The sequence below is a fragment of the Suricata suricatta genome, chromosome 10, assembly GCF_006229205.1.
Source record: "Suricata suricatta isolate VVHF042 chromosome 10, meerkat_22Aug2017_6uvM2_HiC, whole genome shotgun sequence".
NCBI lineage: Eukaryota > Metazoa > Chordata > Mammalia > Carnivora > Herpestidae > Suricata > Suricata suricatta.
In genome coordinates, this window is record NC_043709.1 from 132,333,341 (window position 1) to 132,344,477 (window position 11,137).

Consider the following 11,137-nt stretch of genomic DNA (forward strand, 5'->3'; position numbering starts at 1 on the left):
TGCTGATGCCACGGGTCAAGAAGAGGTCATACTCGGGTAAGGTGAGCCTTAAGTCCCCTATGACGGGTGTCCTTAGAGGAAGAGACATGGAGACAGAATGCTACGTGATGACGTTTGGAATTAAGTCTCCAAGTCAGAAAGCTCCAAGGATGGCCAGCCACCCCCAGAAGCTCGGCAGAGGCGAGGAGGGACCCCTTACGGCCTCCGGAGACAGCGCGCCCCTCCTGACACCTCGGCTCCAGGACTGAGAAGGAAACAGGTTCTGTGTGAAGCTGCCGGGTTGCCCCAGGAGTCGGCTCCTGTTAGGTTCTGTCGCCTTCGCCGGTGAGGCCGAACTGTGCGGACGCCTGACTCCTGCCTTGGGCTCCAGTGTCGCTGTCCGCCAGGAACCGCAAATTCTGCTGGCAAATGGCCATTGCCACTGACTTACAGGAAGTGAGGGCGGTTTTACCACCAGCTCCACTCTCTGTCAGGAACCTTCCTCTCCGTGCCCCTCCCTGAGCTCGGCGGCTCCGTGTGGCACTTCCCTCACAGCCTGGTGAGGCACAGCGGGAAGACGGGCTGGGTGACCAGGCCGCTCTGAGCGTGCTTCCTGACACCCGGTTCTCCCTCCGTCATACCCTCCGCCCCCCTGCACCTGGCCCCCCGTCTGTCCACACCCCCCGACCCGTCCGCTCTGCGCAGGACCGGTCTCAGGATGCTCCGGGGGGGGGGGGGGGTGCCCCCAGCCTCAGGTGGAAGCACACTCACCGGGGAACAGGACCAGGCCCGGGGCTGCAGCGGGACGACTGCCGTGTGGAGCTGACGATGAGGCGGGCTCCTTGCCCTCTGTCCCCCTCGTGCCCTGACGGCCGGCCACCAGCCTCCCTGCCCCCCTGCCCAGCAGCGACGGGCTGACGAGAATGGGCGGCCCACGTCCTCCTGCTCCAGTGCCGTCTGTGACTCGGCTCGTCTCTCTGTGTTCCATTACATCAGTGGCTGCTGGGGAGGTGCCCTGTCAAGGCAAGAAAGCAGGGGGTAGACGACTCCAAAGGCGAGGGCCCGCATGAGACACAGCCAGGGGAGTCCTGAGAAGGACGTGTCCAGCAGGCCGGGAAGGGCCCAGTCTCCCCCAGGGCCGGAGAACCCGGCGGGAGAAGCCTCCAGCAAAAATACAAACCTGACAGACTAACTGATATGCCTGACTGGGGAAAGGGTTGAATGGCAGACAAATACCAATGGGGAAATTAGAAAACTCTTCAAATAGGCACATACACTGAACAATTCTTTCAAAACTAGGTAATTATTATTAACTCCAGAAAGCCCAAAGGTTATATTACAAAATAACCACAATATACCACCTGGATAGTGCGTGAATCGTATTTCTGTACTAGTTGGCCTGCAGTGACCACTGCTGTAACCCAGACTTTTGATGTAAATATTTAGCAAGACTTGGAGGGAGAAATGAGACAGGAGTTGGGTTGAGAGAGCTACGTCCTCCTTTCTCGTAACAGAAAATCCCTAGAAAAGTGTCTACGAATGATAAATCAAGAAATCGCTCTGAAAGAGAAATAAGTGCCATAAAAGTCAGTTACAAGGGTTGAATGCATTTTCCTTTGGGTAAGGAGACTGGTGAGGCACAGGGTGCTTCTAATTTGTTGTAAGCCTCTGAGCACTTAGTGGGTTTTATAATTATGTGTATATTTCATTTTGAAAAATTAAAATAAAAACAGAGAATAGGAGTAACACCCCTGAACTTGCTTTTCAACCCAAATTTTCATAAGAATTATGGAAAATTCGAGGCACATCGGTGTCTCAGTCAGCTAAGTGCCTGACTTTGGCTCAGGTTACGATCTCACGGTTTGTGGGTTCAAGCCCCGTGTCAGGCTCTGTGCTGACAGCTCAGAGCCTGGAGCCTCCATTGGATTCTGTGTCTCACTCTCTCTCTGCCCCTCCCCTACTGGCTCTCTCTCTCTCTTCCTCTCACAAAAGTAAATAAAAACATTTAAAAAAAGAATTATGCAAAATTCAGGCCAGAATGACTCGACACAGCTGGCCCCGTGAAGTACTCCCTACTCGCCATCCATTTGCTCCCAAATGACACAGTGTCCGCGTGATACTCTGAGGTCTCGGTCACACCCCTAAGAATAGTGTTCCAAGTAACTGCAAAGTGCGTCTTTGCTGGTTGAAGACTGCCAAATTATCAGACTTTGATTCTAGTTGTTCCTTCTGTTTCTAGAAGATGAATCTGTAACAGAATTCCCTCAGCACTCCGTTCCCGTTGACCTATTTCTCCCTTCACGCAGGGACCCGCCCACAGGCTCCGTCCCACACCCACCCACGGGGACGACGGCTTCACGGACCAGAAACTTGACAACACCGCGGGCCCACTGCTCAGACAGGACACTGGAGCAGCGGGAGGAAAGTGCCGCAGGAAGAGGGTGAGAAGAAGCTTTAACAAGAGGTATTTTTAATATCACCTGATAGTGCAGAGGAGGGAAAGGGTGGTTGCTAAAGAAGAAGACCAAGCTGTTTCCAAATTTACAAGTCACTGTTGCATTTAGAAATAATCTGCTGGGGCACCGGGGGGCAGTTGACTGAGGGTCAGACTTCGGGCTCAGGTCACGATCTCACAGTCCGTGGATTCAAGCCCCACATCGAGCTCTGGGCTGATAGCTCAGAGGCTGGAGCCTGCTTCGGATTCTGTGTCTCCTCCTCTCTCTCTCCCTACCCCACTCATGCTCTGTCTCTGTCTCAAAAATAAATAAAATAAAACATTAAGAAAAAATATAAAACAAAAAGCAAAAATAAAAAGCAAAAACAAATAGAAATAATCTGCAATAATCTGCATGTAACTTTCATTTATTATTTTTTTTAATCTATTTTTGAGAGACAGAGACAGCATGAGCAGGGAGGGTCAGAGAGAGAGGGAGATACAGAATCTGAAGACAGGCTCCAGGCTCTGAGCTAGCTGTCAGCACAGAGCCTGATGCGGGGCTCAAACCCACGAACTATGAGATCATGACCTGAGCCGAAGCTGGACACTTAACTGAACCACCTAGGCGCCCCCATGTAACTTTTAAATGGACAATAATGTAATCAATCACACTTTCTCTGTTATCACAGTTGTATGAACCCAAGACATTTTATATGCAAAATAGTTCTCGAAATCTTTCCCTTTCTCACAGTTTTTAAAAAACAGTTTTAGGTTATCTTTAAAAACTAAAATCTATTTTGTGAACGTCTAGCAGGTAAGTGAAAAAGGAAACTTACTAAATCACATTTCACAGAATAAGGTCTACGTGTTTCTCTTTATTTAGCAAATAAAATCTCTAAACAACTGGGTGACTCAGTCGGTTAAGCATCCAACTTCGGCTCAGATCAAGATCTCACGGTTTGTGGGTTCAGGTCCCGCGTCGGGCTCCGTGCTGACAGCTCAGAGCCTGAAATCTGCTTCAGATTCTGTGTCTCCTTCTCTCTTTCCCCCTACCCCACTCACGCTCTGTCTCTGTCTCAAATATATATTTAAAATAAAATCTCTAAACAACTGAGTACTAAGAGGAATAAACTTCTAGAAGGAAACTTAGGCTAACTGCCCTATACTGTCAGTGTATGTGCACTTATATAAAACGTCATTATTAAATTCATTGCTCTTCAAAAGATGTAAAAATCTTTATGATGTACTGCTTTAAAAAATAAAACAGCATACGCAGATCCATTAATTCAGATACATCTAAACTCCTGAGGTTCTGGTCCAGGACTCAAGCACTTCTGTATCTTACTGCCTTAGACGAGAGGTCAGCAAATACGAGAAAAGACAGAAAAACCAATTATGGAACAAACTCACTAACCAAAGTTCTGGAAGAGCTACAATGAAGGAAGATGTAATCACGGATGGGGAGGGAGTTACCAAATATCAAATATGAGGCAAAGCATTTCCAGGACAGGAATTCAAAGGACATGAATTCCCAGATCGAACAAGTCCGTCCCAAACGCCCAGCAGAACAAACGAAGACGCACATCCACAAAACCTTCCAGAGAGGAGACACCGATCAGAAAGGATGGCATTTTCTCAATGAAAGAAAGAGGGCACTGTAGGGATGCCTGCACATTTTTGAAGGAAAATGGGTTTTATGCAGGAATTCTGTATCTAATCAAATTACTGAGTACGATGACAGAATCAAGATATTTTCAGATTCAAGGCCTTAAAAAAATGTGTCTCCTACGTCTGTCTTCTCAGGAAACTACCAGAGGATGAGCTCCACCAAACGGAGGGAGGAAATCCAGAAAATGAAGACAAAGAGTCCAACACAGGAGAGAATTTTAACAAGCCCGTGACTTCCTAGAAAACAGAAGGGCTGGCCTTTGAACACCCCTTCCTGCCCCCCACCCATCTGGCCTTTCAAGTGACTCATGAAGCAACATTGAAAACGAATCAGAAACGAGTCTGAGTGTTGTTACAACATCTCGTCAGCTCCTCTGGCTCCCCATGAGCAGCTTTATTCTCGGCTTTCCTGGAATTGGTGGAGTGCACTTACCCCTGGAGCTGAGTCAGCCTGTTCCCCCCGGAGACGTCCTTCCCAGGCCTCCGTCTTCCGCTCCCCCCGGGACAGGCTCTCTGTGGGGCTCCTGGACCACGACTCCCTCTCTCCTGGGTTGTGTCCCCTGCTTCCTGAGTCAATGTCCTCTTTTCCTCCTTAAATCCAGGGCTGAAAAGTGAAGGGACATTAAGAAGGTGGAGACGGAGTTGAGACTGTTCTTAGACACGGGCTGGGAAGAGCAGGGCCAGAGCGGGGCAGGGGAGGGCGGCTGGCAGGCAGCAGCCTCGTGAGGATGTGCTTAGGAACGAGGAGGCAGAGCCCAGAAGCAGCCCAGCGGACAGGGTCACGGTCACGAGCAGTTACCGCGGGGGAGACAGAGCACTGTTGTCTACGGTAAGGCTCCAGGGCCGTAAGCCCGCGTGAGCAGCGATTCGCCAGGTGCGGCTAAGCGGCTAAGCGCTGGAAGAATACAGGCAAAGGGCCCGTGCTCCAGGCACAGGGAAGAAGGCGAGGAAGGGCCTGCCCAGGTTCCACCTGCCAGGCTCTGCACGGGCGGGGAGAAGCCCCCGGTTTCCCGGGTGACAGAGCCGAAGCCTGGCAGGACTCGAAGATTCTTTGATGCGGGAGTAACCTGACAGAGTGAGCAAAGGCCTCAGGGGTCAGAGCAAGGAGGCCACCATCTACTCCAGGCAGGAGACGTGAGGCTCTGAAATCAAGAGCCTCGTTAACCCCTGGGTTAATACGAAAGATGGAAAAGAAATAGAATCCGCAGCTCTCAATTACAGATGGGCCTGGGCTCGAAGGGAGGAGGAGGAATCAAAGAGGACTCCTAGGTGTCTGACTCAGGTGACGTTTTTCTTCCCCAAATTAGAGAGCTCAGCGGGGTTTGAGAGGGGGACAGTGAGTGAAGTGTGAACATGTCGGAGGTGGGGGCGTGTCGAAGAGGCAGCTGGACGCAGATCGGAAGTTTTGTAAGGACTGGCTGAGATGCAGAAGCGTGTTAGCCGCAGCAGAAACAGGGGAGCAGATAAAATCGCCCAGGGAGAGGGTGAAGAGATAAAGGCAAGCGCCAAGCGGAAGCGTGGCCACAGGCCTCAAGAAGAGAGGGGTTAACAGTGTCAAATGCCTTAAAAGGTCAAGAGAACTGACAGACCCCCTGAGATGTGGCTCAGGCGGATCTCTGACAGCAACTGAGGAGGGCTGGTGTCTTCAATCACCATCCCTGCTCCCGAAGTGTCAGAAGTTGGCAGGTGGCCGCAGAGGGCGTGGGATTCTTTGGGAAGCCCGAATGCGGAAGAGGAAGGGCACTGGGGAGGGTTTCGCTTTATCCCCTAAAGAAGGGAGAAATCTGAGAATGTTTCTGCGCTTCAGAAGAGGAGCCAGACCACAGAGAGTCGGAAAGTATGGAAGAGTCTCACCAGTCTCACCACACGATCCAGAGTCACGCTCCTAGCTACCCAACTAACATCCACACTTAGGGCCGCAAAGGACCTGCAGGCGAACGTTTATAGCACCCGATTCACAACTGCCAAAACCTAGGGGATCAAGATGTCCCACAACAGGGGAACGGGTGCACATCCAGACCGCGGGGCCTTAGTCACCGATGAACGCCGAGCTATCAAGCCACCAAAAGATACGAATCTCAAGTGCACAATGTTAAGGGAAGAAAGCCAGTCAGAAAAGGCTACGTACATACCATATGACTCCAATTCTACACCATTCTGGAAAAGGCAATTAGGAGACAATAAGGAGAGGAGTTGACAGGACAGGAAAAGGAGAGAGATCTGAACAGGTGCAGGGGCGCCGGGGTGGCTCAGACTCTTGATTTCGGCTCAGGCCATGATATGACAGTTCATCAGTTTGAGCCCTGAGTTGGGCTCTGCGCTGGCAGTGCCCACCACCCTGCTTGGGATTCTCCTCCCCACCTCCTCTCCTCCCCACCTCCTCTCCTCCCCACCTACTCTCTCTCCCCACCCCTCCCCCACTCCTGCCCTCTCTCTAAATAAATAAGCATTAAAAAAAAAACAACAACCAGGTGCAGCCCAGGGATGCTTTTTTAGGACAATGAAACCATTCTGTATGACACGGTAATCGTGAACTTGAAACAGTAAAAGCAGTTGTCAATACCTGTTAAGACTTTAAAGCCCAGGTAAATCTTAATGTATATAAAAATTTTAAAAACTCACTTAGGGGATTGGGGGATCCCAGGATTAGGACGTGACAGGTAAGTCTGAATGTGCCACAAACATAAAAACCACGGTACTGAAGGTTAGGGTGGGGGAGAAAGTGTTGACCCAAGTAACTGGAAATGAGTGATGTCTTTAAGACTAAAATCATGGGCACCGGGGTGGCTGGCTCAGTCAGTTGAGTGTCCAATTGCAGCTCAGGTCATGGTCTCACAGTTTGTGTGTTCAAGCGCCGCATCGGGCTCTGTGCTGACAGCTCAGAGCCTGGAGCCTGCTTCAGATTCTGTCTCCTTCTCTCTCTGCCCCTCCCTCACTGTGCTTTGTCTCTTTCTGTCTCTCAAAAATAAAGAAATGTGGGGGAAAAAAAGACTGAAATCATGATAAACTGTACAAAATCACTGTACTCTAGCTGGAAGTCATTTCCCACAAGGATCTGGGTTACAAATTCTGGAAACTCTCTGTACACTGGAATTGAAACAATTAAGTAACTGGATGGCAGGAGGTACGAGTCATGCTCCTCACTGCTGGGAGGAGGAGGCCAGAATGATCTGTGGGGTAAGGGATCAGGGCTGGGAGACACCAGCATGAATTCATGTTTACCTTCACATGCACACAGATGGCCACGTACACGTAGGCTACCCCCCACCCCAGGTTTCCTTGCTCTGTTAGCTGAGGGGGCCTAGAAGCAATGACACCCCCACAGCCATGAGCACCTCTATGCACAGGTCTCAGCTCCTAATCCAAAAAAAGAAACCTTCGCTCCTTGGAGAAATGGCCATTTCTAGGGCTCAGGCAGGAAACGGGCAAGCTGAAGGTGGGGCGCCCTGTGGTCCCAGAAGTAAAGGAAGTGCTACAACATTGGGGATGTCAAAGGCCAAAGGGACACAGGTGCCCACTCAGAAAGCTTCCAGCAGCCAAAGCCGGAACAATGTGCGTCAGAAAATGTATCCTGATATAAACCCCAAAGCATAAGGCAAGTATGTGTAAGTTCCTACTGACAAAGATGGTAAAATAAATCTACAAATGGTGGAAAACCACCCAAGCCTTGCACGCAGAACTCCAAACCTTTACGTAGCCACCCTGCCCTAAGGAAGTGGAACGTACCTTCCGTCCCTTAAGAGCAGGCCGAGGGGGCTTCCTGACGTCCTTCCGGAGCAGAGTGCGCGCACGAGGGAGCCAAGAGCACATTCCAGGGACCAGCTTGGTGGTCAGCGGGTTGTTCTTAGCTGTGGATGAGAGAACACGCTCTGGGCTAGGAAAAGGAACTCACACAAACACACAGCTAGGCAGCAAACAAGAACTCCCCAGACTGGCCGCAGTCACACTTGGGAGCTTCAAACAGAGCAAGAGCGTGGCCAGACCACACCTCGAAGCTGCCCCAAGGCCTGCCTGCCCCACAGGGGCCCCGCCACACATGCCACTACATGACGGGTCTCTGCCCCGCTGCCCACAGGCAGGCCAACGCCGCGCCTGCCCTCGTCGGTGCAGGACGGCCTCCGTGTTGGCACAGGTCCTGGGAAGACCAGGGGTGGGCCCCCCGCCTGTGCCGCAAGGCAGGCCGGGAGAGCAAGTGTCTTCACACGGAAGGGCCTGCACGTCCTGGGTGGGCCAGGAGTGACAAGTGTCTGTTACACTGAACCTGAACCTTCCGGGTTACACTGTAGTTTCATTCACTTAATTTATGTCAACGTTTTTACATTGAAGTTATTACTGGAAAAGAAATTTCTCAAGCCCTATCGTGCAGGAGAATTAGAAACATAAGATCAGAAGTTCATTTTCAACAAAAAGACTAAATGATTAAGGCAGTCACGGGTAATTTAACAAGTAATGATTGGAGAGGCTGGGGAGACAATTACTAAGGTGTGCCCGTGCTAATAAAAATCAAAGTGGTGTAGGGCACCTGCATTTCTTGCATCGCCGAGCACGAGAACACTGGAAAAAGCCACCTCGATGCAAGTCAACCATGTCTGATATCAAGCAGAACAGCAGTGCAGGTGTTGGAGGCATTCTGGAAGTTACACTTTAAGAATACTACAGATTATACAAGTCAAATGGTCATAATAAATACTGTCTCGATTTAAAATTTGACTCTATGATGGTGCAAAAGCAATCCACGTTCAGCTGAAATCGTACTTGGAATTTTGAGTGTGAACACGGCTCGCGTCCCGGGCTAGCGACCGGGGGTCCGATGCGCTCCGGGCCCTGGCGGTGAGCCGTCGCTCCCAGCAGCTGGCGATCGGGAGGGCAGACAGATCTGATGACCGCTGTGCCCTTCGCTTTCAGGCCGGTCCTGAACACCTTACGGGAAAGGGTCAACAGGCTGTGACCAGACGGGCTCCGTGCGAGAGTTCGCCCACGGGAGGCTGCTGGGAGGGCGTGTAGAGTAGGTGTAGTAAGGGATCCTCGCAGGGAGGGGCGAGAAGGGCAGGCGGGCGTGCACACCTCTCCCGCCCTGCCGGGAAGGGTCACGTAGCTGGAGCTTCGCAGGCCTGTCTGCCATCTTCAGTTTTCAGTCCCTTGCTGCTTATGTCGGGTCGCCGGCACCCAGCCTCCTGGACAGAAATAAAACTGACAGTTGGGCCTGTTTTGGAAGTGCGCCAGGACTGGTGAGCCGGAGTCCTCCCGTTGCAGCATGCCATATAGTGACGGCCTTCAGCAGGCTCTTCGTGCAGCAGCTTGGAAAAATATGACGTTAATTGCCATCAGATTTCAATATGGAAAAAACTTATCTACAGACAATAATGGAATGGTTAACCCTTTTATCTCTGAACATCGAATGAGATAAATTTCCACCTGCTGTTCTTTCTGTTTTTGGACCTATGTTCTATATAAATAGGATGTAACCATTTAATACTCAAGAGTTTAGGATGTCTGTGACCATCAACCTCAGTACCAGCCTGCACTACATTACAGTCTGCAAATGTTACTCTGTTCTGTCACATACCAGTTTCTAGGGAGATCTCGCTAAGACAGAGAATAGAAAACAACATTGGTAAATTACTCCACTTCCTTTCACTGTGTTTTGGAAAATGATAAATCTCTATAGAATGAGACATTTTTCTGGGCTTTTTTATTGGGGAAAAAAGGTTCAATTTGTGTTATGGATTGCACTCATCTTTAATAATGCTTGCTTTCCTCTGGCCACAGCAGAACCTTAACAGGGTACCTCTAAGCAAACTCCATAGTGCATTTCAGCCTGTGCACTTCGTAAGTCAGAAGGCAAATGAGATGTGACTTAACAGCATTATTGGGAAAATGATCGTATTTAACATAAAAGTTTAGAATAGCTGAGCGGCCTGGTAGCCTTTGAATAAATATCTTACGAATAAATAAACCATCTCTCACTTTCTAAGACTGCCTTCTTAGAGTGAAAAGAGCAAAATAGAACAACTCAGAAAGATACTCCTGTATGTGTCTTTCCTTCTTCTTAATCTCAGGTCTCCAATTTTAATTGCCCCAAAATGCAAACTGTAGTTTTGTTTAAGTGCAGCACTTTAAAATCTAGTTGCCTTTCTGTGTGTCAGCTTGAACTGGAACCTGCTTTGCAAATCAGTAGGAGATGGTAAACAGTTTTCAAATCTGCTTATCTGTGTGCCTTGGCATAAGTGTCTGTGAGTTTTGATAATAAAGACTGTCAATAACCTTCAAAAGAAATGGATCTTCAACCTATGGTGGGTTCCATGGCACATAACCTGTGACAAGCACGTTTAGGGACCGGTCAGCCCAAGGTCGGTTTTCAGTCCAGGTGTTCAGGTTCACAGGTGCACCTGCTTCAGGGCTGCTGCTGACTTCTATTTCTGTAAAACGTTCAATGACTAATCCCTTTACCTTGTATTCTTTGACCCAAACTTACTTTACAGAATATGTGTGCCTTTATCACAGAAACCGAGTCTCAATTCAGTTTTACTCAGTAAAATAATACCACAAAAGAGAAGGTGTTATTTTTTTATTTATGTTAAATAAAAACATGAGAAAATCCTTTTTTAAAAAGGCGTGGAATACTCCTTATGTCTCCAAGCCACGGATGCAAAGAACCGCTGACCGTTTTCCTCCCCCAAGGGTCACACCGGAGACAGCGCAGGGCGCGCCCGCCGGCCGGGCTTCAGAGCGGGCACAGGCAGTATTCGGACAAGCAAGGAGCACAACCCGGGCACGGCACCCTCCAGAAACACGTCCAGCTCGGGCGTGAGCCGCAGTACCGGAGTGTCACCATCTGTGTCTGTGGCCCTGCCACACCTGTACGCCACACACCACCGCACTCCAGCGGTGTGGTTTTTGCGAGTCTAGAATTCTGTCCACTGGCGGTACAGTTTCAGTGGCCTTTGCGGCTGAATGTTACACGTTTAGAAGCTACATGAGAACTAACACTATCGCGGATTTTGCCAGTAGAAACGTGGCCCCTAAGGACCAAGTCTGCCGCACACCTGTGAA

The 11,137-nt window shown here is 49.9% G+C and overlaps 2 long non-coding RNA genes across 3 annotated transcripts; one reads left to right on the top strand and one right to left on the bottom strand.

The window, feature by feature from the left end:
• Positions 1-952: 952 nt before the first annotated feature.
• LOC115303713 lies at positions 953-7,938 on the bottom strand. Its single transcript, XR_003914208.1, has 3 exons — positions 7,811-7,938; positions 4,518-4,688; positions 953-994 (listed from the first exon to the last, which is right to left on the bottom strand). It is a non-coding gene; the product is annotated as an uncharacterized LOC115303713 (long non-coding RNA).
• On the top strand, positions 2,332-4,414 carry LOC115303712. 2 transcript variants are annotated; one of them, XR_003914207.1, is made up of 2 exons: positions 2,332-2,420; positions 4,220-4,414. It is a non-coding gene; the product is annotated as an uncharacterized LOC115303712 (long non-coding RNA). The 2 variants fall into 2 exon arrangements; XR_003914206.1 differs by having other exon boundaries at positions 2,335-2,443.
• Positions 7,939-11,137: the final 3,199 nt, after the last annotated feature.